Source organism: Sturnus vulgaris, chromosome 8 (assembly GCF_052056855.1).
Source record: "Sturnus vulgaris isolate bStuVul1 chromosome 8, bStuVul1.hap1, whole genome shotgun sequence".
Taxonomy (NCBI): Eukaryota; Metazoa; Chordata; class Aves; order Passeriformes; family Sturnidae; genus Sturnus; species Sturnus vulgaris.
In genome coordinates, this window is record NC_142250.1 from 15538820 (window position 1) to 15552814 (window position 13995).

Sequence of the window (13995 nt, forward strand, 5' to 3'; positions counted from 1 at the left end):
TCTGTTATTCAGTCAAGCTTATTCTTAGAGTTGGGAATATGCAAAGTTTATTTTCCAAAAATCTGCTTAAACCCCAATAATTTGAAGCCCCGTGCATCATAACTGTGCTAGTTAAACTTGCTACTGTTAATCAGAAAAAGTCTTCGGTGCGAGGCCTTAGAGATAAACAGTAACAGATATCTTCATATCCACAGTTTACCTGATCAGTGAAGCTGAGAGTTGTAGATGAGACTTTCTAGAGTGTTTTGAGTTACCTGTTCCATTTAGATCCTTTCCTCTCAGAGCTGGGCTGTGGATTATTAGGGGCATGTCTAAATTATTATTTTTTTCCTGTAAGTGCCCATTAAATGGAGAACCTCTACCTAATGTTTTACCCATTTCACCTCAATAGCTTGTGCCAGGGAGCAGCAGGGCTGGCTGCCTTGTAGGGAAAGGGAGAGTGGCAGGCAGGGCCATGCCCTCAGCAGTCAGGACATCATTCATCCCTACCCCCCAAATTAATTTTGTTACTTTAATGGAATCAGATTATAGAATTAGGCATTACTTTCTTTTTTTTTTTTTTTTTCCCCTTTCAGGCCAATTACAGTGATGAGTGCTTTTTACTTAATTAATAATTTCCAAAGCAACCATCCTGCTGAGATTAATTGTATGAGTTTTCTGTTTCTCTGAACGCTAAGATTGAGTCTGCAAAAAAAATGCAGATATAAAGGAAGTGTTTGTAATATTCAGCTGCTCAGACAATACAGTCATGTTGCTTTACATCCCATTCCTGAAGCAGGACTGAGAATCAGCTACCATGTGTGATAATTGCTTAAGAAAGCTCTCATACCAAGCTGCTTTTCAAATATTTTGCAAATCTGTATGTGTTTTAACTTGAACCTGTTACAGTACTAAGCAAAACATTAGTTTTATGTCATCTTAATATTATTAGAGGAATATATGCATTATACTAATAATATATATATTACTGATAATAATAATAATAATAATTATTATTATTATTTTTATTCTCTGGTAATGTTCTAAACTCAGGCAATCTACAGAAATCTTGTTGAGAAGTCCACCTGACACAGCCAGAAATGAATATGCCATTGGTGTTGGTGCACATGTGCAATATATGGAGCACAGTCTTGCTTAGAGCACATTTGCTGTGGTGTTCCTGAAGCTGCAAGAAGATAAATGGGTACTCGAAACGTTGCTTGCTATTTAACGGCAGAATATGCTGGTAACTTATCAAAATGTTGTTACAGCACTTAATTATACAAGATTCCTAAAGCTTTGGACTCTAGCCCAAAGTACTATACTGAAAGTAGGCACAGTAGAACTGGTGCTAGTGAAAATGCTCCTGCTTGTGCCAGCTTTGGGTTTTGCATATGTACACCCATTTAGTTGGCTGATTTACCATGACCATTGCAGTAAAAGCTTTAACTAGCCTATAAAGTGTTTCCTATAAAGGGGTATAAAGGTGTTGGCAGTTGGACAGAGCTCAAGTCAGGAAAAGGCTATTGAATGATTATACATTTTCATTTTTAGCTTTATGAAATTGTTGGTGTGTCATATATTTTCTATGATGTTATAATATACAAATAGCAACTCTGATATTGTACAAGGTGAATTTGCTTGGTGACCCCCTAATGTCTCTATTTCAGCTTATTTTGCTGTGATACAGTGTCCTCCATAGTGTATGTAATAAGTATAATAGAAATGCATACAGGAAAAAAGTTTCAGACTAGACTTTCAGACTCTCAGCTCTGCTCATTATTCTGCCCTTCCTCAGTTCTTGATCTCCACTTAAAATGCAGAGGGAGGGAATTGACAGTCACATTCTGTTACTCCACTTTCTGTCCTTGTGCTTGAGTGACCACATCATTTCATAAACACATAAATTTATTGTTTTAGATAGATGTTTCTTTCAGCTCCTATCATCACTTCTCTGTCTCCTTGATAATCTCCTGCTGACCTGTAGGGGCTAATACCAGAAGTTCGAACTAGTGTATGATTATTGCCAAGTTTGAGTAGGATGAAACAGAGAAGAAACAGCAAACAAAATGTTGGTGAACTTGGCTTCAGCATAATATGCATTACTGACTTCTCATTAAAAAAAAAACAAAACAACACACATAGAATCCTGTATTGGAATAAAAGTATTTAGAGGCTCCAAGATAGTTCTGACAGTTTGTGCTTCTCTAACACAATTTTGCCTTCAGTGTAAGTCAGATCATGCTACACTAATTCATCTTTCCAGAATAAATGTAATAGTACTTAAACAAATAAAAGTTTAGATTTTGGACCCTTGTTCAGAACCAAATGATGGTGCTGGAAAACCAAGGAATGCTCAGGCCCTAGTTGTGGTTGATAAATTTGTAAGTATTTTCAGTGCTATGGCCTCATTAATATAAAGCAGAATAGCCTACAAAGGAAAAAAAAAATAGCCTCTATTTAAATTTACAAGTTCTCAACAGACTTATTTAAAAACAACAACAACAAAAAAGAAATAATTTTCAAAGTGGCTTTGTTGTGGTAGTAGCTTTTCTTTCTGTAATAGCTGGGGATCTGTAGCCTGGCTGAAGTCTGGTAATTTCACATCATTTTACTCTCTTCTTCCATGTCTTCCTAGTATTTTGCAGGATAATTTATTTATCCCTGTGCCCTATTTAATTTACTAGCCATCAAAGGGTTTATTTTTCTACACCTTTTCATGATAAATTAACTTGTTTAGAAACAAGGTGATTATGCTGCTTCTCTTCTGTGTCTGTTTCCAGCAGAAGACTGATGCTCTAAAATCATGCAGTTAATCCATGGCAAAATGTCTTTTTTTTCCCAATTCCATTTACCAGGATACAATAGGCAACAAAGAGGTGGCAAAATATAAAAATTTAGATAAAAATTATTATATTTAAATCTGTTTTATGATTTCTTTAGATCCCGTCCTCCAGCCTCTTAATAAAAAGTAAAGCTGGAAGATGAACAAAAAAAATCTGTCAGTGTGGAGAGAAGGTGATTGTTTTCTTTTGTGTGGGCTTCATTTCATGCTGCACTAAAGTATGAGGCCTATTGCAATTAATAATTTGAAAAGGAAGTGTTGAATAGGGCTAACAAGTGTAATTAGGCTCCATTAGTAATGTCAGAAGTTGCATATGCATTGAAGGGAAAGTACAGTCGTGTGTGTTAGTCTGGCTTTCCATTCAGTGGGATGGAGCATTGCAAAGTTTCACGATATGGGTCCCTACTATATGTGGCCCTTAGTGAAGGAAATCAAATATGCCAGTGCACATGCTTTAGGGAAAAAGGGGTTGAGAGAGTGCTGATCTCCCTGTACAGACACCTCTCCTAAATGAATGTGACATTTGTGTTAGACAAAGGTTTGGCATGAAACATCACTGCTTGTCTATTATAATCCTCTGCAGATAATGCATTAACTGTAACTCTTTAAGGTCTTGCTTAATCTCAGCTTATTTTGGTCCACGTCTATTTATAAGAAATTTAACTGTGACCTTAGGGCCTCCAGCTGAAAGGGCTGTTTAAATTAATAAATTTATGCTTGTGATCATTTTTATCTAAGAAAACCATTATTTTAAGGGAACATTTCTATGAGAAGCAACATCATGCACATTGGACATAGTAAACTGCCCACATTACTATAATGACCTTGAAAGGGATATAATAAAACACTCCACAAAATCTTCTGAACTCTTAAATTTCTGCTATTATACTATTATATATTTGTTTCATTTCGTAGTTTAGCTGAACTTGTTTGGGTTTTTTTTTTGTTGTTTTGTGGGTTTCTTTTGTTTGTTCGTTTTTTTATTTTGTTGGTTTTTTTGTTTTGTTTTTTGTTTTTGTTGTGGTCATCTCAGTTTCTACTTCATCTTACTGATCATTTTCTTGGTCTTGAATCTCAAATTTATGTTAAATATATATTGGCTTTTTTTTTTTTCCCAAAGTAGTTACCTTATTTTTTTAACTTTTTTTTTTTTTTGTCATAATCGTATTTAAGAATATTCTGCAGTTACCTGACTATACAATTGGGTTTACTGTGTCTTTTTGTTTGAGAATTTTGTAAAATTCACTGATGTCATAGTACTGATGAACTTTATTTACTCTTCAGCTTAACTTGGATAATGCTGTCAGGCACAGGGTGTCCTGTTCAGGGACAGGAGTTGGACTTGCTGATCCTGATGGGTCCCTTCCAGCTCAGCATATTCTTTGATTTTGTGATTGTGGGCTGCTTGCTCCCCTTCAGTTAGAGGCTCCACAACAGATTATTTTAACATACAGCTGACTGAACTTGGTAAAACTTTTGCAGATTGGATCCTTGCAGGGGTAAACTACCAAAGAGATGAGATCAGCTCTGGTTTTATTATATTGAATCTTGAAAACCTTCGAGGACAGGGATTCCATAATGTCTCCAGGAGAGCTGTTCCAGTGTTGCACTGACCTCTTATGGAAGTCTTTTTCCTTATGACTGGCTGTGGACATGTTAGGATGATACTCAGTTTTCCAGTGAAATTGTCCATTTCAAACAATATTTAGTGTTTGAAAAGTAAGAAAAGTAAACACAAAGCAGTAAGTATGTGATCACTCCTGGGTCATTCTTCTTGTACACATTCTGATTCTATTAATGCAAACGTGTAAAGAGCTACAGAAAAAAAAAAAAAAAAAAAAAAAAAAAAAAAAAAAAAAAAGTCGTGATTAGATGGTAATTTCAATCCTGATTAATGCATGTTTATCCCCTCAGTATATTTATGTACTAAGCAAAATTATCAAACTCTAGAAAGCTAGCACTCTCCATTATTCTCAAGTAGTTCTATTTTTTTTCCTTCGTTTATTTTTTTGTAATATGGATGAATGAGTTGTTGAATTTGGTTAAATGTTGTGAGTATGGAAATCTGACAGCGATTAATGGCTTAAAATTCCCTTGGCAGGAGATGAAGTGTGGGTTGGAAGCAGAGCAAAAAAAAAATCAGTCAAAAACATAGCAGGGTGAGTGGAAAAAGAAAGACACAGGAGATTTTGTAGAATGAACAAAGAAAAAGAGATGCCAATTAAAGTGAACAGAATCAACATCATGTTGTCCATAGGGGCACACTTTTAAAACTTCTACAAGGATTCTACCAACCCTCTATAAAAGGAATAAAAGCACAAGCTTCACCTGATTTAAAGAAAACAAGTTTTTAATAAAGAAAACAAGTTTTTAATTAGCTGAAACTCAACAAAAAATAAAGCAATAAAGGTGAAGAACAAAGGCTTAGAAATTCAAATTGATTTCACCATTCTGTAATAGTCTGCAAGAGTTCATTTTTTCTTGAAAAGCAGGTACAAATGAATTTTACATATTTTTAGAATATATTTGAATTGTGTAGTTTTTTTAGTAAATTGTTCTTCTGTGGCCCATAAATTGAAATTCATTGCAGCGCCTGGAAACTGAATAACCTAACTTAGGATATTCTCTGGATATACAAGAGAAAGGCTTCTCAAGAGAGACAATCTTCATCCTCATATTCACCTTCTCAAAAGTTTTAGCAAAGGAAAAAGTAGTATTTTTGGTGTAAGCAGAGAAGGTGAGGGATGTATATTTATTAAGAATATTGTGTTGACCAAGTCTTCTCCCATAACCTTGTGTACTGACAAACTTTGTCTTGTTAGTGAAAGGCTGCAAATCCCTTTGGAAATCTCATTAGCTAGATAATTTCTTAGTTAATCACAATTTGGTCTGATTCTGTGTATGTCCTCCTTTGCGCTATGAAATATTTTTACAATATATTTTTAATTGATTTTTTGAAATGTCTTAAATTCAATATAAATAGAAAATAATAAATTTTCATGGTGTGCCATTGATGTGAATATTTTTATGAACAGAAAATTCTTTTAAACAGGTGAGATTAAAAATGGGGGAATAGTAAAGGAAGGTGGGACTCACACAAACTGAATGCCACCAAATATATTAATCATTTCTAGAATGAAAATTGTTCTCTTGCTGCTCTGGAAGACATTGCACCTCATTGAATCAGAATATTCACACCACCTTCTAAAAGCAGTAAAATGAATTACCAAACTAGATTTAAACTGGAGTCAAAGTAATGTCAGTCAAGGAGCCCTGCAAATAAGTTTGTGAGTTTCCATTCATAGATAAAAAAATCCCTTCAGTACAGAGAAATACTGAAGACAAGTGTGTGACTGGAACTGGGATCTGGAAGACATACCCATCATACAGTGCTTAGGAGTATGGATATGTCCTGTGGCATGCTAATCTTAAACACTGTAGCATCTTAATTTTTCTAAAATAATTTTATCTCTCAGTATCACAACTATATTGTCGCAATTATTCCTTTAATATCTTTTGCGTGATGAAACTGTTCAACTTTGCAGTGAACATTCATGTAGGATATTCACGTAGGCTGAGTAGAGTTTTGTGTGAACTTTGTGCATGTTTGCATTCAAAAAGCAGCATGCACACCTATCCCCATTCCAATTTCATACACTGTTTTCGAAATAGCTCTATTTCAATGAGAAATTTTATATGTGAAGTAGTATTTCATAAGAAGGGTGACAGGCCTCAGCAGCTGAGTAATGCTTGTTGCCTTTAGTTTACCCAGTAAACCCCCACACTGCCATTACTCAGTTTGGAAAACACCAAGAGTGCTACTTGTACATCTCTGGTACCCGTTCATTAACACAGCACAGATGTTATTTTCAAGGCAGAATGAATCAGCTTTGTTCTTTAAAGTATAATTGGTAGTACTGGGGTACCAAATCTAGTTCTGTGACAACCAAATGAGGTACTTCTGGCAATAAAGAAAGGGCAGATGGAGCTTACTATACATTAGATGCCTGACTATGTATCTGGTTTCTTGGGAAGATTATGTGTTGTGTGCAATGTTGCCATGGAGCTGCTGATTTTCGTATAGCTTCACTATATGAAGTTGGCTTGAATATGGTCTTGGATAGGGTCTGGTTTATTGACATAGCCCGAAAATGATGTGTCCTACTTAGGTTGTTATTTGTACAAGACTGGATTCTATATCTATCACCATATTTATTTGCCAGTGTTATATTTAAAAATTCAAGTGGCACTTTGCTGTTGATCTAGAGACAACAGAGATCAAAATCTTGAGAGCAGGATGCTTACTGAAACTGGAAGAAAAAGTGTGGTTGATACCTAGCTGAAGTTATTTTAAGAAATTATTTATTTTCTACGAATAAAATTATTTTGAGGGAAATTTTTTTTTCAGAGCTATTCTACTGGGTACAGCTGAATATTAGCACATACCAAGTGCCAGGCTTTATTAGTGATAATCTTCCCCCAGGGTTTTGTGAGAACTGAGAGCTTGTATGAATGTATATATCAGTCTTAGAAGCAGTAGAGAACATGGTGAACAGATTGGTTAAAAATCAAAATGCAGTTTTGTCTTGTAAGTCTTAAACTAATCTGGACTTTAATATCTTGCAAAACAAGTATCTGTCAAAGCCCACAGCCTGTTTTACCTTTTTTAGTTAATGGAAACATACTCTTCTTTTTTTTTCATGTAAGGTTTGCTTTTTATCTTGAGTATGTTCAATAAAATGATCCTTATCCTCCACTATTTCCACTTGTGCAATGGCAAGTATTATGCAATATATATGCTATGTGTTCAGCCAGGCCTGCACAGAGATCCAAGGCAGGACAAGCACATTTTCCAGCCAGCAGTGATGGTCAGTAAACGGGCTGGGGAGGCAGGGGGAGCCAGCTGGGAATCTCCACCCTGGCACAGCACCCCCTGCCCTCTGTCATGCCAAAGGCAAACCTGTTTAGAGTGATCTGTACACACGGAGCACAAAACCTCGTTACCTAAAAGTCTAAGGGTCTTTCAAGAAGAAGAAAATGTGTGTGGAAAAGTTGTATGTATGGCAATGAAAGAAAGAACAGAAGCTGCTAAAAACTGTACAAATGGAGGAGACAATAGAGAATAGGCTGCCCCTTCTTTCTAGTTTGTTGAATGTAATAAAACAAAAGGACAAAAGAAGTCGCTAAAAGTTCATTATGTTGGTATGAGGCGAATTTCTGAAAATGTCTTTGCCTTTTTAAAGTTTCATAAAGGTTTGGAAGTTATTTGATAGTGTATGCTGAAGTTAGATACTGCTTGACAGGGACATTGCATTAGAGTAAAGATACAGTTGGCTGTTGAGTATAAAATCAAGTTGGATCTATCAGAGGGTTTATAACTTCAATGTCACTCCAAAAAATCACGAAATCAAACAAAGTCAGTTTCTCTTTGCCCCTGTGGTAACTGTGCAGAGTAGATAAAAAGACATACAGTGCTGAGGCAGACGAGATATGGTTTTGTTCACATTATGCAAAGTGATTCTTTTGCTATGATGCTACTAATTATACATTAATTACCTTGTTATGCTGGGACACCATATTGGAGCTAAGAACAATGAGCCAAACCTGATAATGTACTTTCTGTTTTGTTACTTATTCATAAGATACTTTAGAAGGTTTATTTATTTTTCTTCCCCCAACAGCACTTCCCAGTGTTTGTTAGGAGAAGAAAGCCCTAAACACTTAAACCTGTGAATTTTAATGAGTTCCTTTGCAAAGTGGAAACTCACCAAGGAAGTTAGATGTTGTTAGTTAGTAAATCAGCAAGGTCCTTGAGAAGATGATGTATTTCCAGATGGGTAATACTTTAGCAGTAATAATCAGTTTCACTTGGAAACAAAGTAGAGACAGTAAAAGAATAATGAGACTGATGGAAATAGATGACAGGCAGGTTATTTTTGTGATGTCTGAGAAGTTGCTACAATTAAAGTAGTATTTGATACCATTTTAGTTTGCACAAAGAAGTAAATCATTTTCTTACTCATCAAGTAACATTTATCTATTAGAATAAAAAAATTTCTGAAATAGAAGAAAATGGCAAATGTATTTTTGAAATGGTTGAAATAACATGTTGGCTTTCTCTTTTATTCCAAATAATACAGAAAAATTCATACAGACTTACATAACTTCGGTTGTGCCAAATGTAGGTTTTAAAAGAAAAAAATACTGGATGGAACAGTTTATCAGGGTGATAAATGCAAAGGGACAATACTTTCCTGCTGTAAAATTTAACTGAGGTTTAAATAAGCTTTCAGAACTGAATGATGCCATTAAGTTGTCTTTATTCCTAAAGGGAAAAAAGTAGCATACAAATAGAAATCTTTTTCATTCATTTTAAATGCCATTTTTTGCTCTCTGTGTATACCAGTTATCTGAGCAAGTGTCTTTATTTTGACACTGATTTCCATCATATTTAGCATTCAAATTTAAAACATTGTCTCTATCTGTTTTATATTTATTATTTTTATATTATTCAGCTTTACAGGCCTTGTTAAATTATAAATCAAAGAAATCCTACAAAACTCAATAAACCCATACAATAATCAATGAAAACATGCAATATAATTCAGCTGAAAAAAAAGAAGGAATTTCATTAAGAAGTTTAATTTTGATAGATTGGTTATAAGTGGCAAGTTGCTTCCATGTGGTGAAAAAAACCCAAACATGTGGATGTATTATAAACTACAGTCCATGAAATTGCAACTAAAGGAGCTCATAAATTCATGGCTTATGCAACTTTATTGCAGTGACGTTAAAAGCTGACTAATGCATATTAGCTCTGATACTCTTGATCATTAAAGAGCTTGAAGTAGTCATCATATTGAAAAATAGGATAATGAAGACAGCTGAGTGTCAGTTGTTGGTTCAAATTGAGTTTGATTTGGTGCAGGAAAAAAGATAATCCGAGCTCTCTTAAGTTCATGACTTGAAGTAGGACTTGAAGTGAATTTTAGTCACATGTGCAATGAGCAGAAGAATTCAAAATAAGTATGAAGTTAATATTTTTAATTTTTTTTTAATGTTTTCCAAACAGGTTCAGTTTTCACACAATCGGGCTTAATTGTGGTCTTCCAATGAGAAGTTCAAACATATAGGTCTCAGATTCAAAACACATCTTCCTGCACAAGAGCTATCAGAAAAAAACCTGGCTCTTTAAACAACTTGCCAGAACAATTTTTGAAGTACACTATTCATGCAGAACTTGTATGGCCTACTTTTCAACTGTGTCTGTCCACATGGTGTGAAAGAAACAGTGTGAAGAAAATGTGCATGCTATAAACAGATAAATGTAAGATGTGGGATTTCAGAGTTAAATCGACATTAATGGTATATTCTTTGCCTTCTTGCTTAGGTGTGTCTGTGCTTTGCTTCCTGCCTTTTCCCAGACACAGCCTCCACAGAGCCCCCACCATCAGTGCTGGGCTTGGCCTGAGCAGCAGCAGGGCTGAGCATGGGGAAACTTCAGCAGCTTCTCGCAGAATTCACCCTGGAGCCCCCCTGCCCCACACCCCAACCTGGGCACGACAGCCTAGGGAGTTTGGTAGCAATCAGGATCCTGAACTGCCATGGATGGTCTGAGCTTGGAGATGCACAAAATCCCCTTCATTCTTGTGGTTTCCACTGCCATAGCAGAATGTTCTTGAAAGTAATATTTCAGTGTCTCCCTTGAGTTCTGCATCGGAGTGAAGCAGCTTCAGTGGCCTGAGATGAAGGCAGGAGCTTTTTGTCCATTAAAATGTTTTCCATTGTAAAAAAGATGAAAGTATGGGCTTTTCATCAGTCTGCTAGACAATATTTTGTGCATCTGAACAAATACAGAATAAATGAAACTAAGATTGTAAAATCCTCATACTTTCAGTCTGTCTACATGAGCAAATGCCATTCATGTACTGAGAACACTCTGACATCACAGAGTAATAACAGCTTCTCATTTTTTTTCTGTGAAAAAGGGATAGCAATGCACTAGTGTAATGCATTTTAATACATTTTTCACTTTAGTGTTTGTATGCACCAAGAGACTAGAGAGTGAACATCAAATATGTGAACATTGATCTGCCACAGAGTTTGAAAGCTTCTGGACAAAATGAGAACTATTTAATAACTGACTCATTGCTGTTAAATACTTGTTTTTAAAATGTGGTGAGATAATAACTTCACCAAGTATTTTTGAGTGTCAAGATTATTGAAGTGGAAGATGATTAATGTGAAAATCTTGCTCCATTTTTAAAAAGCCTAAATTGAATTTGTTACTAGCCATAAACATCTGGCCTTGTAGCACTAGAGAGAGAGTTTTATTTTTCTAGTTTGCCTTTCTATTAGTGCAGGATCGCTAGCTGTAGCATGTTATTTTAAGGTACTTTGAGACAATTTTAATTGTTCATACATACTTTAAAATACAGCTTATACTTCCCAGATAAAATTATTCATATTTTCATGAAGAAGGTTAAAACCAAACCCAAATACAATAAAAAAACTATGAGTTCTATGTAAAATCTAGTGTTACTGGAGGACACCTAAATTAGCTACCAACACTTTGGTGCTCCTTTATTTTTTTTGGTCATCGAAGGAAAATTGTTAGGCAGGTACTTTATTTATTTATAATGTGTGTATTGGATTTTATTGCAGTTTATTGCATACTACACAAATCTTTTGCTGTAAATAATGCAATATAATGAAACTGAGAAATCTAGATTAGAATCATAGAATCTCGAGTTGCACTGGACCCATGAGGATCATTGAGTCCAACTCAATTGGACACCCCCAGAGTCACACCCTGTGCCTGAGAGCATTGTCCAAACGCTGCTTGAGCTCTGCCAGGCTGGTGCTGTCACCACTGCCCTGGGGAGCTGTTCCAGTGCCCAAACACCCTCTGGGGGAAGAACCTTTTACTGATATCCAACCTAAACTTCCCCTGCCTCAGCTTCAGCCATTCCCTCAGTCCTGTCCCTGTCACCCCAGAGCAGAGATCAGTGCCTGCCTCTCCTGTGCCCCTCCCAGGAAGCTGCACCTGCAGTGAGGTCTGTCCTCAGTGTCCTCTTGTCCAGGCTGAACAGACACAGTGACCTCAGCTGCTCCTCACACAGCTTCCCTTCAAGCCCTTCAGCATCTTTGTTACCCTCCTTTGGACTCCCTCTAACAGCTCAATGTCTTTTTTGTGTTGTGGCACCCAAAACTGCCCCCAGCACTGGGGGTGAGGCTGCCCCAGCCCAGAGCAGGACAATCCCTGCCTTGCCTGGCTGGCCATGCTGTCCCTGATGTCCCCAGGACAGGGATGTCCCTCCTGGCTGCCAGGACACTGCTGGCTCACGTTCAGCTGGCCACTGACCAGGACCCCCAGGCCCCTTTTCCATGGCACTGCTCTCCAGCCATTCCCCAGTCTATCTGCACATCCAGATTCTACAGAAACTGACACAAACCCAAGGTGTTCAGTAGTTAACTGGATGCAGAGAGAGAAAATGGAGTAAATTGTGACATGTACTCCCACTTCTCCGTAAAAAGATATACTCATTGACCTCAAAGAAGAATCAAAAAACATCTCCAAACCAATGAAAAATATTTAAAGTTATGATGGTAATTGCTATTTAAAGTTACTATGATAAACCCGTTGGTTTTATGCCTTTGGTTGCAGTGCTTTTGTCTCTCCTCTTGGACAGGTTTAGTAGCTAACTGATTCAGTTTAAGCTTTTTTTCCAGTAAAGTTTTTTTTTACTACTATGTTTTTATAACTAATGGGAAATAATGAACTTTTATAATCATAGAATTACAGAATGGCTTGAGAATACTAGATCCTTTGAAGATCATCTAATTCTCTGTCCCTGCTACCAAAGGCAAGGACATCTTTAATTAGACCAGGTTTTCAAAGAGCCTTCCATTGAAACCTTGAATGCTTCCAGGGATGTGGCACCCACAGCTTCTCTGTGCAACCTTTTCCTTTGTCTCACCACCATCAAAGTAGGGAATTTTTTCCTTGCTATTTAATCTAAACCAGCCCTCTTCCAGTTTAAAGCCATTACCCCTTGTCCTATCACAACAGGGCCCATTGCTCTCCCCCACCCCTTATTTTTCTTTCTTTCTTCCTGGCAGAAACTCCTTTGGATTGTCAGGGGATTTTAAATGGATAAAAGTTTAAAAAATCATGTATCTACAAACCATTGGCTGTTCTGAAAAGGATGGAGTTCCCATCTTTGATGAAACTGTTATCTATCTGGGTTTCCACTGATATATTGTTTAATTATTTGACTTTTTTCTTAAAACATAAACACAGCTGTTTTGTCTGAAAATTTCCACAAGGACAAGTCATCATATACAATTATATGCATTAAGACATTCTTCATTTCTTGGTATTTATTCTGGAAAATAATGTTAATCAGAGTTAAAATGCAAACAGGTGCTCTATTTATTCAGTGGTCATTTCCTTCAAATTCACTCAAGAACTGGGACAAAATTAAGAAAGTTTGTTTGGTTACTGTGTAGCTTATACCTCCTCTGTCTGTGGCAGAGTGTCTGTGCAACCTCTGTGTCACCTGTTCTAACAAAGTCTCATCCACAACATCCTTTCCTCATGTTTTATGTTGTGGAATAGCCCTGCCCCATGGTCTTGTCTGCAGTGACATCCTCCTCTAGTTCTTGTAGTTAAGAGGGAGCTTTAACTTCAGTTCTGTATGCATGTATGACTGTGTGCTTGGTTTTCCTGGTGCCTAATATACCTGTAACCATGATAAGAAACCGAACTATGGATTGAGAAACTGCTTCAGCAGGTATGTCCAAGGAATTCATCAGTGCTGCTGGCAGTCATGTTAATGAATCAGCACATGGACTTCCTTTCTGAGTCAGCATCTGCCTTGGGCTGCTTTCACATAGGTCTTTGTTGGAAGATTGATCAGAGAGGCATTCTGAGGGTTTAGGCAATCAGCAAAAGGAATTTTAACTTAGTGCTTGAAATTATGGATGCTGAAAGCTCTGTCTTCCAGCTCTGCCTGAGAGTCAGAAAGGAAGTGCATCAGCCAAGCTGTTGAGAAAACAGATTATTTGTTATTATTAGGACTTGATAGTGTTCGTTCCTGTGCAGTGTCATCACCGCAGTATAAATATTTCTCATTTGCAGATTTGGTATAAACACTTTTCAAGTGTTA

At 36.6% G+C, this 13995-nt stretch overlaps 1 protein-coding gene across 27 annotated transcripts in view; it reads left to right on the forward strand.

The window, feature by feature from the left end:
• The window catches only part of KCNMA1 (potassium calcium-activated channel subfamily M alpha 1), a 433224-nt gene that overhangs the window by 169455 nt on the left and 249774 nt on the right, over positions 1-13995 (forward strand). The window lies entirely within an intron of this gene.